This window comes from Nelusetta ayraudi, unplaced genomic scaffold, assembly GCF_046127955.1.
Source record: "Nelusetta ayraudi isolate G7.1 ecotype Tasmania unplaced genomic scaffold, CSIRO-AGI_Nayr_v1 ptg000089l, whole genome shotgun sequence".
NCBI lineage: Eukaryota > Metazoa > Chordata > Actinopteri > Tetraodontiformes > Monacanthidae > Nelusetta > Nelusetta ayraudi.
Window position 1 is genome coordinate 2,579,329 of NW_027466139.1, and position 9,639 is coordinate 2,588,967.

Genomic DNA, 9,639 nt, shown 5'->3' on the forward strand with positions numbered 1-9,639 from the left:
AGCCAGAAGTCAGCGACCACGATGGTGACAGCAGCAAATGTCAGAAGAGGAAGCAGAAAGACACGCAGCCACGGGCGACACAACAACGAGTCAAACACAACACAGAGGAAGAACAGCATGACACACCTCAGTGACTCTGACCACAACCAGAACCGGACCAACGGACCGACTGGAGCAGGAAGCATCAAGCAAGAACCTTCAAACAGAAGAAGAAGAAGAAGAAGAAGAAGAAGAAGAAGAAGAAGAAGAAACAACCCTGGACAGGAAGTAGCTCTGCCAATCCAAAGAGTGAAACAGGAAGTTTAGAGCAGGAAAAAAGTTATTGACACAACAGGAAACATTGTAAATATAAGCTGCAATCCTGAGCAACACCCAAACATTAGGTGAAATAGTCTGACTCTTGACCTCTGACCCTTGACACGGGACCTGGATTTTCTGGCTCCGCAGCCAGTCGTCTGGCTCTGGACCTTGACCTGATAGTCCTTCAGCCTCCAAGGTCAACCGTAACAGACTCTCCAAGGTCAATTACAACAGTCTTCAAGGTCAAGTTCAACGGTTCAAAGTAAACTGAAACAGTCTCCAAAGTCAATGCCATAAGCCTACAAGGTCAATTCCATCAGTCTTCAAGGTCGACTGCAACAGTCTCCAAAGTCAACTCTAAGATCAGCTCCATCAGTCTTCAAGGTCAACTGCAACAGTCTCCAAAATCAACTCCAACAGTCTCTGAAGGTCAACCCCATCTGTCTTCAAGGTCACTGCTAGAGTCTTCAAGGTCAACTCCAGGCTAAACAAACCCGCTTCTTCTTCAGGAAGAAACTTCTTCCACAAACAAAGAGAAGCTCTGGTGCTGGAATCCTCCTCTGAGCCGAGACAAAGAAAAGCTGCACGGCTATTTTTACTTCCTTGTCTCCAATGTGACTCCGCCCCTTCATCCCTCCATCCCTCCATCCTCTCCTCCTTCCTCCAGGACTTAACGTCCCCCTGAGAGAAATGGGCCGCTGAATTCTTGCAGGAACTCGTCAGTAACCACCTTCAGTTTGCAGAAAACACACACACACACACACACACACACACACACACACAGATACTGTCTAATGTCCTCTTTGAGGCCTCACTACTTAACATTCATTAGAGGACGGGCCGTTTGAATGGTTTGGAGAAATTTCAGAAAGTGGTTCAGATCTCGCACGCACACACACACACACACACACACACACACACACACACACACACACAGGCACACACACACACACACACACACACACCCTGCAGACTGGACAGCTGTCCCAGTGTCCCCACTCTGAGCTGACAGGTCACATGACCAGCGGGTGTCGAGGAGGTAGTGACATCACAGCCGGCAGGCGCCAGTTAATTATGGGGCCAAAATAGCAGAAGGAGCGCTAGGTTGTGTGTGTGTGTGTCTGTGCGTGTGTGAGTGTGAGTGTGAGTGCGTGAGATTTGTGGGTCATGATGCAATGATTAACGTTTGACTGGAGGCATGTTGGGAATAAACAAGTGTGTTTCTATGCAAATGCTGTGCTGATTATAATTACAAAGACGGGAGCACGTGCAGAGTGTGTGTGCGAGTGTGTGTGTGTGTAAGACACTTTTTCAGCTGCAGTCCACGTCCTGCTGCTGCAGCTGATAAATTCCTCCTCAGACTTTCTCTCCTCCTCCACCAGATCCTGGCTGCAGATCTCGCAAAAGTTTCTGATGCTTCCGCTGGAGACCAACTGGCGGCGCTCTCGAGTCATCTGGCCGATGACATCATGTCAGAGCCGCCAATAAATCTTCTGCATTCCAGAGAAAAAAATGGAAAGAAAAATTTGATTGTTTTCAAGGACGCAAAGCGACAGAAAAAAGAAAACAAGGCGGAACAAACAAAGGGAAGCGGGATTTATGGTGGGAGGAGCTTACAGCCCCGAGGGGGGCGAGCAACTTCCCGTCTGAGTCGGCACCTCTGTGGAAGGTCGTCGTCAGGGTCAGACAGGAGTTTAATTGGCGTCGAGAGTCGAGGCTGCAGCAGCAGTGGAACCTACAGAGAAGAGAGGAGGTGGACGAGTCACAGCTGCAGCTCCACAACAATAATCAGAATTATTGTGTCGCCGCCACCACACAGAGAGAGAGAGAGAGAGAGAGAGAGAGAGAGAGAGAGAGAGAGAGAGAGAGAGAGATGGCGAGGGGTGACGGACGCAATAATCAGCGGGACACAGAGGGGGCGCCGTGGCGGAGAGAGAGAGAGAGAGAAAAAGCCTTTAACAGTTGTTGTTGCTAAGCGATGGTGACGACTGGAGGAGGACAAATACCGAGGCCTGAAGGTCCAATGTGTGTGTGGGTGTGTGTGTGCGTGTGACTACCGGAGGTTGGTTCCTCCTGGTTCTTTCATCCCGACTCAGGAGTTTTAGTCCGGCAGCTTCTGATCTCAGCCGTGAAGTTCTTCCACTAGGAGCGCCTTCTCCTCCTCCTCCTTCTTCCCTTCCTTCGTTCCTTCCTTTCCTTCCTGCTCCCGTCTTTCCCTTCGTCCTCCTCCTTCCTTTAATTTAATGTGTGAGTCTGGACAAAGTAAACACACACTTGAAAATGTTTTAATCTTAAGCTTCCAGTTAAATGGGCCACATTTGCATTTTTATAATAATTCTCTTTTAGGAGGAGCAGCAGCAGCAGCAGCAGCAGCAGCAGCAGCAGCAGCAGCAGCGTTAATCCTGAACCAGCTTCAGGAAAACACCCTGGCAGCTCCGTCTTTACTTCCTGTTACTGTCTGCTGCTCGTCTGCAGCTGCTGCTGCGACCTCAGATGTTTTTTGTGCCGCGACCTCAGCTGCTGCTGCTGCTGCTGAAGAACCATTTTCGCTCTCTGCAGTCGTTCTCCGGCTGCCTGGAGGTCCCAGCGGGTCCTGGAGATACGCCACGTGACGGACGGACATCGTCACTCCAGTAGGTTTGCAACGCCGACGTTCCACTGAGAGCCGTCCCACTGAGAGCCGTCCCAGCGGAACAGGCTTGAGAAGACAAGGTCCTTTTGGAAGAGAAGGCTGCTGGGTCCGGACGACTAGGGGTTCACTTTGATCTACCTGTGGCGCCCCCTGCAGGCCAGTTATCACAGGGAGATGAAGCTCCTCTGGAATTCCCAGGATGCCGAGCCTGGATAATCAGGGCAAGTTCATATCTTCTTCTTCTTCTAGAGCGTGTGGACTTGTTTCTCGGCACCCTGCTGGCTGTTTCATCCTGGTCTTCTTCACTGCTGCTGCTGCTGCTGCTGCTCGTAACTTTGCAAAAAAAAGGGAGTCCAGGTTGCTGGCGGCAGTTTGTGGCACCGAGCGATTGGTCCGAGATCACAGTCGACTTCCTGCAGGCTTCAGCTGTGATCAGGAGGAGCTTCTCGGTTTCTCATCATCACAGCGATGCTCCGAGGAGCATCAGGAGGCCTTAAAATCACAACCAGGGGAGGCGGAGCCCCGGTGGGAACCGGAGCCCCGGCAGGAGGCCTCGCTCTGAAGTGGGAATGACTCCGAGAAGGAAGCTTCTGGAAGACTTCTGGATCAGCTGCAGGAAGAAGAGGAGCAGGAGCTTCATCTTAGTTTTAAAGTCACCTCCCGTCAACAGGCTCACTGCTGATCGTGTTTACAGGTGCACCAGCAGGGGGCCCCACCATGTTTCCATCCCATAATAAATAAACCGCTGAACTATTGAATCACTGAACACTGAATCACTGAGCTGCTGCGCCACTGAGACGTTGAACCACTGAATTACTGAACCACTGAGCCACTGAGCTGCTGTACTGCTGCGTTGCTGAGCCACTGAGCTGCTGTACTGCGGAGCTGCTGAGCCACTGAATCTCTGAACCATAATGACCTGTGGCTGAGAAAGAGAGACTCGCGACTCGTCTGATTGCGCTCGATTGGATTGATGGAGTTCCTCCAATCGATGGCGGCCTCTGGTTGCTGCCGGGTGATAAGAGTGAAGTTGGAATCTCTGGACATCGACTCGTGATGGTCCTGCCCAGTCGCGCTCGTTCCTCCCGTCGCACCCAGTTGCTCCCTGAAGCGGCAACAAAATAAATCAGAGCTCGTTAGAGCGACTTGGCCGGGGAGCAGCCGGATCAGACGCAGCCAGTGGTCTGGATCACATGACCGGAGCTCTGGTCAGGAGGAAAAGAAACCCAACACAGGAGGGCTGGAGCCACTTCTTGTGTTTTCACAGGCCCATTATGTTGCTATGCTAAGCTAATTAGCCAAACACACAAAATCTTCTGGGCTATTGCTGTAAAGTGGCAAACAAACAGTGAAAACCGACCAACCGGATTGGCCGAAACACACTGAAGAAACACAACCGCGTCCTCAGTCGAGCATGTGTGTTTGCTAAGTGACGCTGCATCTGAAGTGACCTAGAAAAAGATGAATAGATAAAATAAAAAATAATATGAAAACAATAATATAAAATAAGTACAAATAAAATGTAAAAATCAAAACTCAAACCAAAAATAATAACGGATAAATAAAAAATCTAATCAAATGATAAAATAATAACAAAACTAATGAGTTTCAGAGAAAAAAAACCTCATGGATTTAGTGTGTTTTCAGATGGAACTCAGAGGATCAGTGCGTGATTCCGAGTCTCCAGAGCCCCGTCCTGCGTTCCGTTTCCAGACAGCTGAGTCCCGCTGCCGGCAGCCAGACTTTCAGACTTTAATCTCACGGCTGTCAGACCTGATCGCCGTGACCGGATCTCCACATGCCCTCGCTGTCCAGCCAGAGGTGTGTTTTTTTTTTCTGTCTTTGTTTTTTTGTTCCCTTAAATTTCAGAGTGAGGAGACGATGTGGGACAATATCTCTGAGTGAAACCATCTCAGTTTTTAATTCATCTGAAGGTTCAAATCCTCAGTGCGATTCATCTTGAATCCCTGTGAAGCAAATGAAACTTCATCTTCTGGGAAAGATTCAGCTCCTGCTTCTTTTCTCCTCTTCCTCTTTCTCCCTCACCTCCTCTTCCTCCTCCTCAACCACCCCTTCTACCTCTTCCTCTTCCTCCTCAACCACCTCCTCACTGTCCTCTCCTCCTCAGCTGGTCCTGGATCAGACAGATGATGGTTTAAAGCTCTTTTCACACAGGACGGTTCTTGTTGCCAGGCAGACTTTGTGTCCAAACCTGTGACACCTGGGACAGAAGATTCTGGATTATTACTGGAGTTCAGATTGACTGATAATGATGATGACGACGATGATGATGATGATGATGATGATGACGATGATGACCCTTGTTCCTTCCCTGACCTTCCACTCCACCTCCAGGCCTCCAAACTTCACAGATCCTCAGAACCTCAGGAGCCAATCAGAGCCGAAGAAGCCGGAAGCTGGTCATTCAGTCTTTATGCAGATGATAGCGGGCTCTTTTGTGTGAAATGCAACAGTGGAATTTGACTCACATTGTTGCAGAGCTGCCCTTACTTCCTGTGTGTGTGTGTGTGTGTGTGTGTGTGTGTGTGTGTGTGTGTGTGTGTGTGTGTGTGTGTGTGTGTGAGAGTGTGAGATTGGTCGACGCAGCCATTCGCTGGAGATGACGCTGGCGTTGAGGATTAAATAAACAACACAGATACGACTTTGTTTCCAGCAGCGTTTCACTGGATTCAGCAAACTGCATGAAATAAATAGAGCGTTAACACACACACACACACACACACACAGACACACAAACATTTATGTTTGTGTGTCTGTGTGGTCTGGTTGCTGAACCTCACAAACAGCCTTTTATCGCCTTCTTTCCTTCTGTTACTTGCTGCTGTGGAGTGAAAAATACAAACCGTAATGACCTGGAATGAACCAGAATGAACCGGAATGAACTGGAATGGACCGGAACGAACCGGAATGAACCGGAACTCTTGCCGCTGCAGTGGGTGAAGCCCAACGCCGGGTTAACATCAGCAGACTGGACACATTAAAGGGCCAAACATGTGTGCCCTACGTTCCAGCACCTCCACCGCCCAGAAACCATCTGCCTGCGTTTGACCTTGGGGAAGGTCAAGCGTGTCATATGACCCAACTCCTCCTACTGGACGCCCCCTGGCTGTGGGTCCAGCAACTGGCAGATGGAGGAGCTGCTGTACTTCCTGTCGGCCCAGAAGGTCGACGAGTTCTCAGGCAGTTCCGCCCAGAGAGGATCTTCAGGCTGCAGGAGGAGGATCAGACTTTTATCTTAATGATGCATCTGCATCGGCTGCCTCCTCCTCAAGGGCGAGGACTCTCCACCAGGAGGCGCTAACATAAAAGGGAGGAGCTGATAAGGGGGGCAAACAAACACTGAGAGGGAATCGGTAACGTCGAGCCTCGGAGCTGCAGCAGCAGCAGCTTTTCGGGATTAGAGGAAGTGAATCTGCTGGGGAAATATCAATAGGTCGGATTAGTGCTCGTCTCCCCCGGAGGAGGTATCAGGAACTGCAGGAGTCGCAGATAAAGAGCAGAGATGTAAACACCAGGAAGGTTTTCATCACTCGGGATGTTGCTGTCGGATCTCAGCGTGACCATGAACAGGAGCGAGGAAGCCAATCGGCAGAGAGGGACAGACAGGAAGTAAAGTGCCTTTGGCTGTGTTTGCAATACTGCAGCCAGGCACCAGGGGGAGCAGCGGGACAGTGCGTCAGATCAGATCAGGACATGTCGGATGATAATTAGGAAATTACTGCGTTATTATTCCTCTCAGTCCCGCCTCAATTTATCCAGTTCAGTGGTGCCACTGACATCAGGTGTCTCTCCTCCAATAGGGAGCGAGCTGGCCCGCTAGTGCTCGGTGCCGCTAACACGCTGGCCGTTTGACACTTCCCACTGGTTCAGTGTTCTGTTTTCCATCAGACTTCCTTGACAGTGTTGTGAAGTGGTTTCTATCTGATCCCGGTGGGAGGGGTCAGAGAGGGGTGAGGGGGGAGGTCAGAGGTCAACCCGGCAGCAACATCACACCTCAGGATGCTTCACGCCTGGCTACCCTGCATTAAATAGACAGGAAGGAGTCACACAGCGCAGCCTCCACTTCCTCTATTGGACGTTTGCAGAAAACTTCTCCTCCTTTCACTCTAGAATCGTCCAACTTTCTTCTTCTTCTGATCCAAGAAGAAGAAGAAGAAGATTCCAATAATGTTGGTTCAGCCTGCAGAAGCCTGATTTTACATTGTGCCATTCTCAGGAACGTGAGGCTCTGGGAGGGAGAAGATCTCTATTGAGATCAGGTGACTTGAAGGAGGTGACGTGATTGGACGAGTGATGAGGAGCAAACGGAGGGGGGAGGGGCTTCGATTCCTGCTGACGCCTCGCTGTTTATATAAAGTTTAATGAGGAGCATCATCACACTTTCATGGGCAAGTCTGCTTCAATATCTCTCCTCCTCTCCTGCTCTTCTTCTTCCTCATCCTTCTTCTTGCCTTCCTCTTTCTCCCCCTCCTTGTTTTCCACCATCTCCCCCCCCCCTCCAACCCTCCTCCGGGGGATGATGGACACTTCACAGATGGAGGCTGATGGGAAACGGAGGTCAGGCAGGGTGGGGCTGCAGCCCCCCGGAGGGCCGTCTGGTCATTATCAGAGCAGCTGGAGGCGGAGCCAAGTGGTGGCTGGTAAATACAGTCAGTTGACTCTGCAACCCCTCACACGCCCCCCAGTGGCCACAAACACACAGAGCGTGCAATGGCAAACAAGCGAAGACCTTCAACGTCACCACGTTAGCTTTAGTCTAAGCCAGGCGAGTCAAACTCAAACACAGTGGGATCAAAATTCAAAACTTGGACAAAGTCTCGGACCAACCTTGATATTCATTGGAAAAATCTTCCTCCAGATAGAACAGTGAACCTTTTTATATGGACCCAAACAAGTCTTGCCTCAACCTGAGTATGGAACAAACAAACAAAGCTCAAAACTATACAATAAATAACTTGCAAAAATGCAAAATCGAATTTCAAATTTAAAAATAACTCATCAAAAGAAACAAAGTGTAAATAAATAAAAATCATATGGCTCTTTTTTATTTGCAGTCTTCTGATTTAAATGTCAACAGTAACCCTTTTCCACGGGCTAATAATGAATTTAAAAATAAAATAACATCAATAAACCAATTAAGTAATCATATCCTTCAAATACTATTATTCAATCTGCCAAAATACCAGCAGAGCATTCTGGGATTTGTAGTATTAACAGTGCTGAATAGTAGCAAATTTAGCCTCTGGGCCTGAGTTTGACACCTCTGGTCTAAGCTAAAAGTGTGAGCAGCTAGCAGTGATTTGCAGGATGCTGGTGGCCCCTCCCTCCAGCAAGTGATCATCAGAATTGTCCGCATTGAATGAAAGCAGAGCGCAATCTGAAAACCTGAAAATTAATTTTACGCCTTTCAGCCAGCGAGAAATAATAATAAAAAAAAGCAACGAGAGGCAAAAAATAAATAAAACACCTCATCATTTATGAAGCGGTTAAATTAAATCACTACTCTTCACTCTCAGTCTCGTTTAATCACCTCAGATGAAAGATGAAAGTTTTTGCTTGCGTGAGCGACGCCCCCCCCCCGCCACCCTCCTTTGTGGAAGACGTTCCAGTTTTCACCCGATTGCAGTCGGCAGCCAGAGTCGCTCTGACAACAGATTACCTGGGCTGCTGTTCACTGACCTCAGACCGTTTTCCAATCCCCCTCAGGGCTGAATGGGTTTCACTGTGAAAACAGAGGGGGGGGGAAAAAACGAAAGGAGAGGAGAAGAGGAAGTTGGGTGAAAGAGAAGAACTTTATCAGCAGTTTTTTGTTTTTTTTTTAGACCTCACCAACACCTCAAGTACAGTGAAAGTGAATTTGTGCTATTTCACAAACTATTCACGAAGGTCGGCAACAAAACATCAGGGCCGTAGCTAACAATGATTCTTTTTTTTAATCGATTAATCAGCCCATCAATCTTTGTACATGAATCTAACGATTAATTTTTCAATGAGCTAAATAATATCGGTTATTTCCCCCTGTATTCCAATCTTTGCATCCCTACGTCATCTTTGTGAACAGATGTTTCCTAACATTTCACTGCATCTTCATTGCTGTTAATCTACATGAGAAAAACACATTCTAAGGTGAACTCGGTGCAGCATCGATCTTTATCTGAACTTTATCAGCAGGATGTTTTTTCAGACCTCAAGTACAGTGAAAGTTAATTATTTCTCCTAATTGATGACCTGCCGCTGCCGCTATTAAAAGAAGCCCCAACATTTTAAGGTGAACTTTGCAGCATCGATCTCAACAATGACCTCTTTAGCGGAGGGGACGAGAAGGTCGATACTCGGACTGAAGGTCCTGCTGTAATTACGAGCTGCAGGAAGCCTGTTGGTGTGAAAACCTCTCCTCCTCCTCCTCCTCCTCCTCCACCGCCATCGCTGAATATTGGATGGCGGGCGGAGAAGCAGGAGGATGAAGCCAGGGGGAAAATTGGAAGTGACGGCAGCCGCTCTTCTCTTTGGCTGCAGCCCCTCCGGCTCTGCCAGAGTTGATCCGGGTCGAGGGAATTTCAGCCGCCGCCACCGCCACCGTTGCCTCGGGTGCCAGAGGACGTGCCGGCTCAGAGCGACGCGACCACACAGGACGTCCACGCCGGAGGTGGAGGAACATCTCCCAGGTGGTCGGATTGTCACAGGAG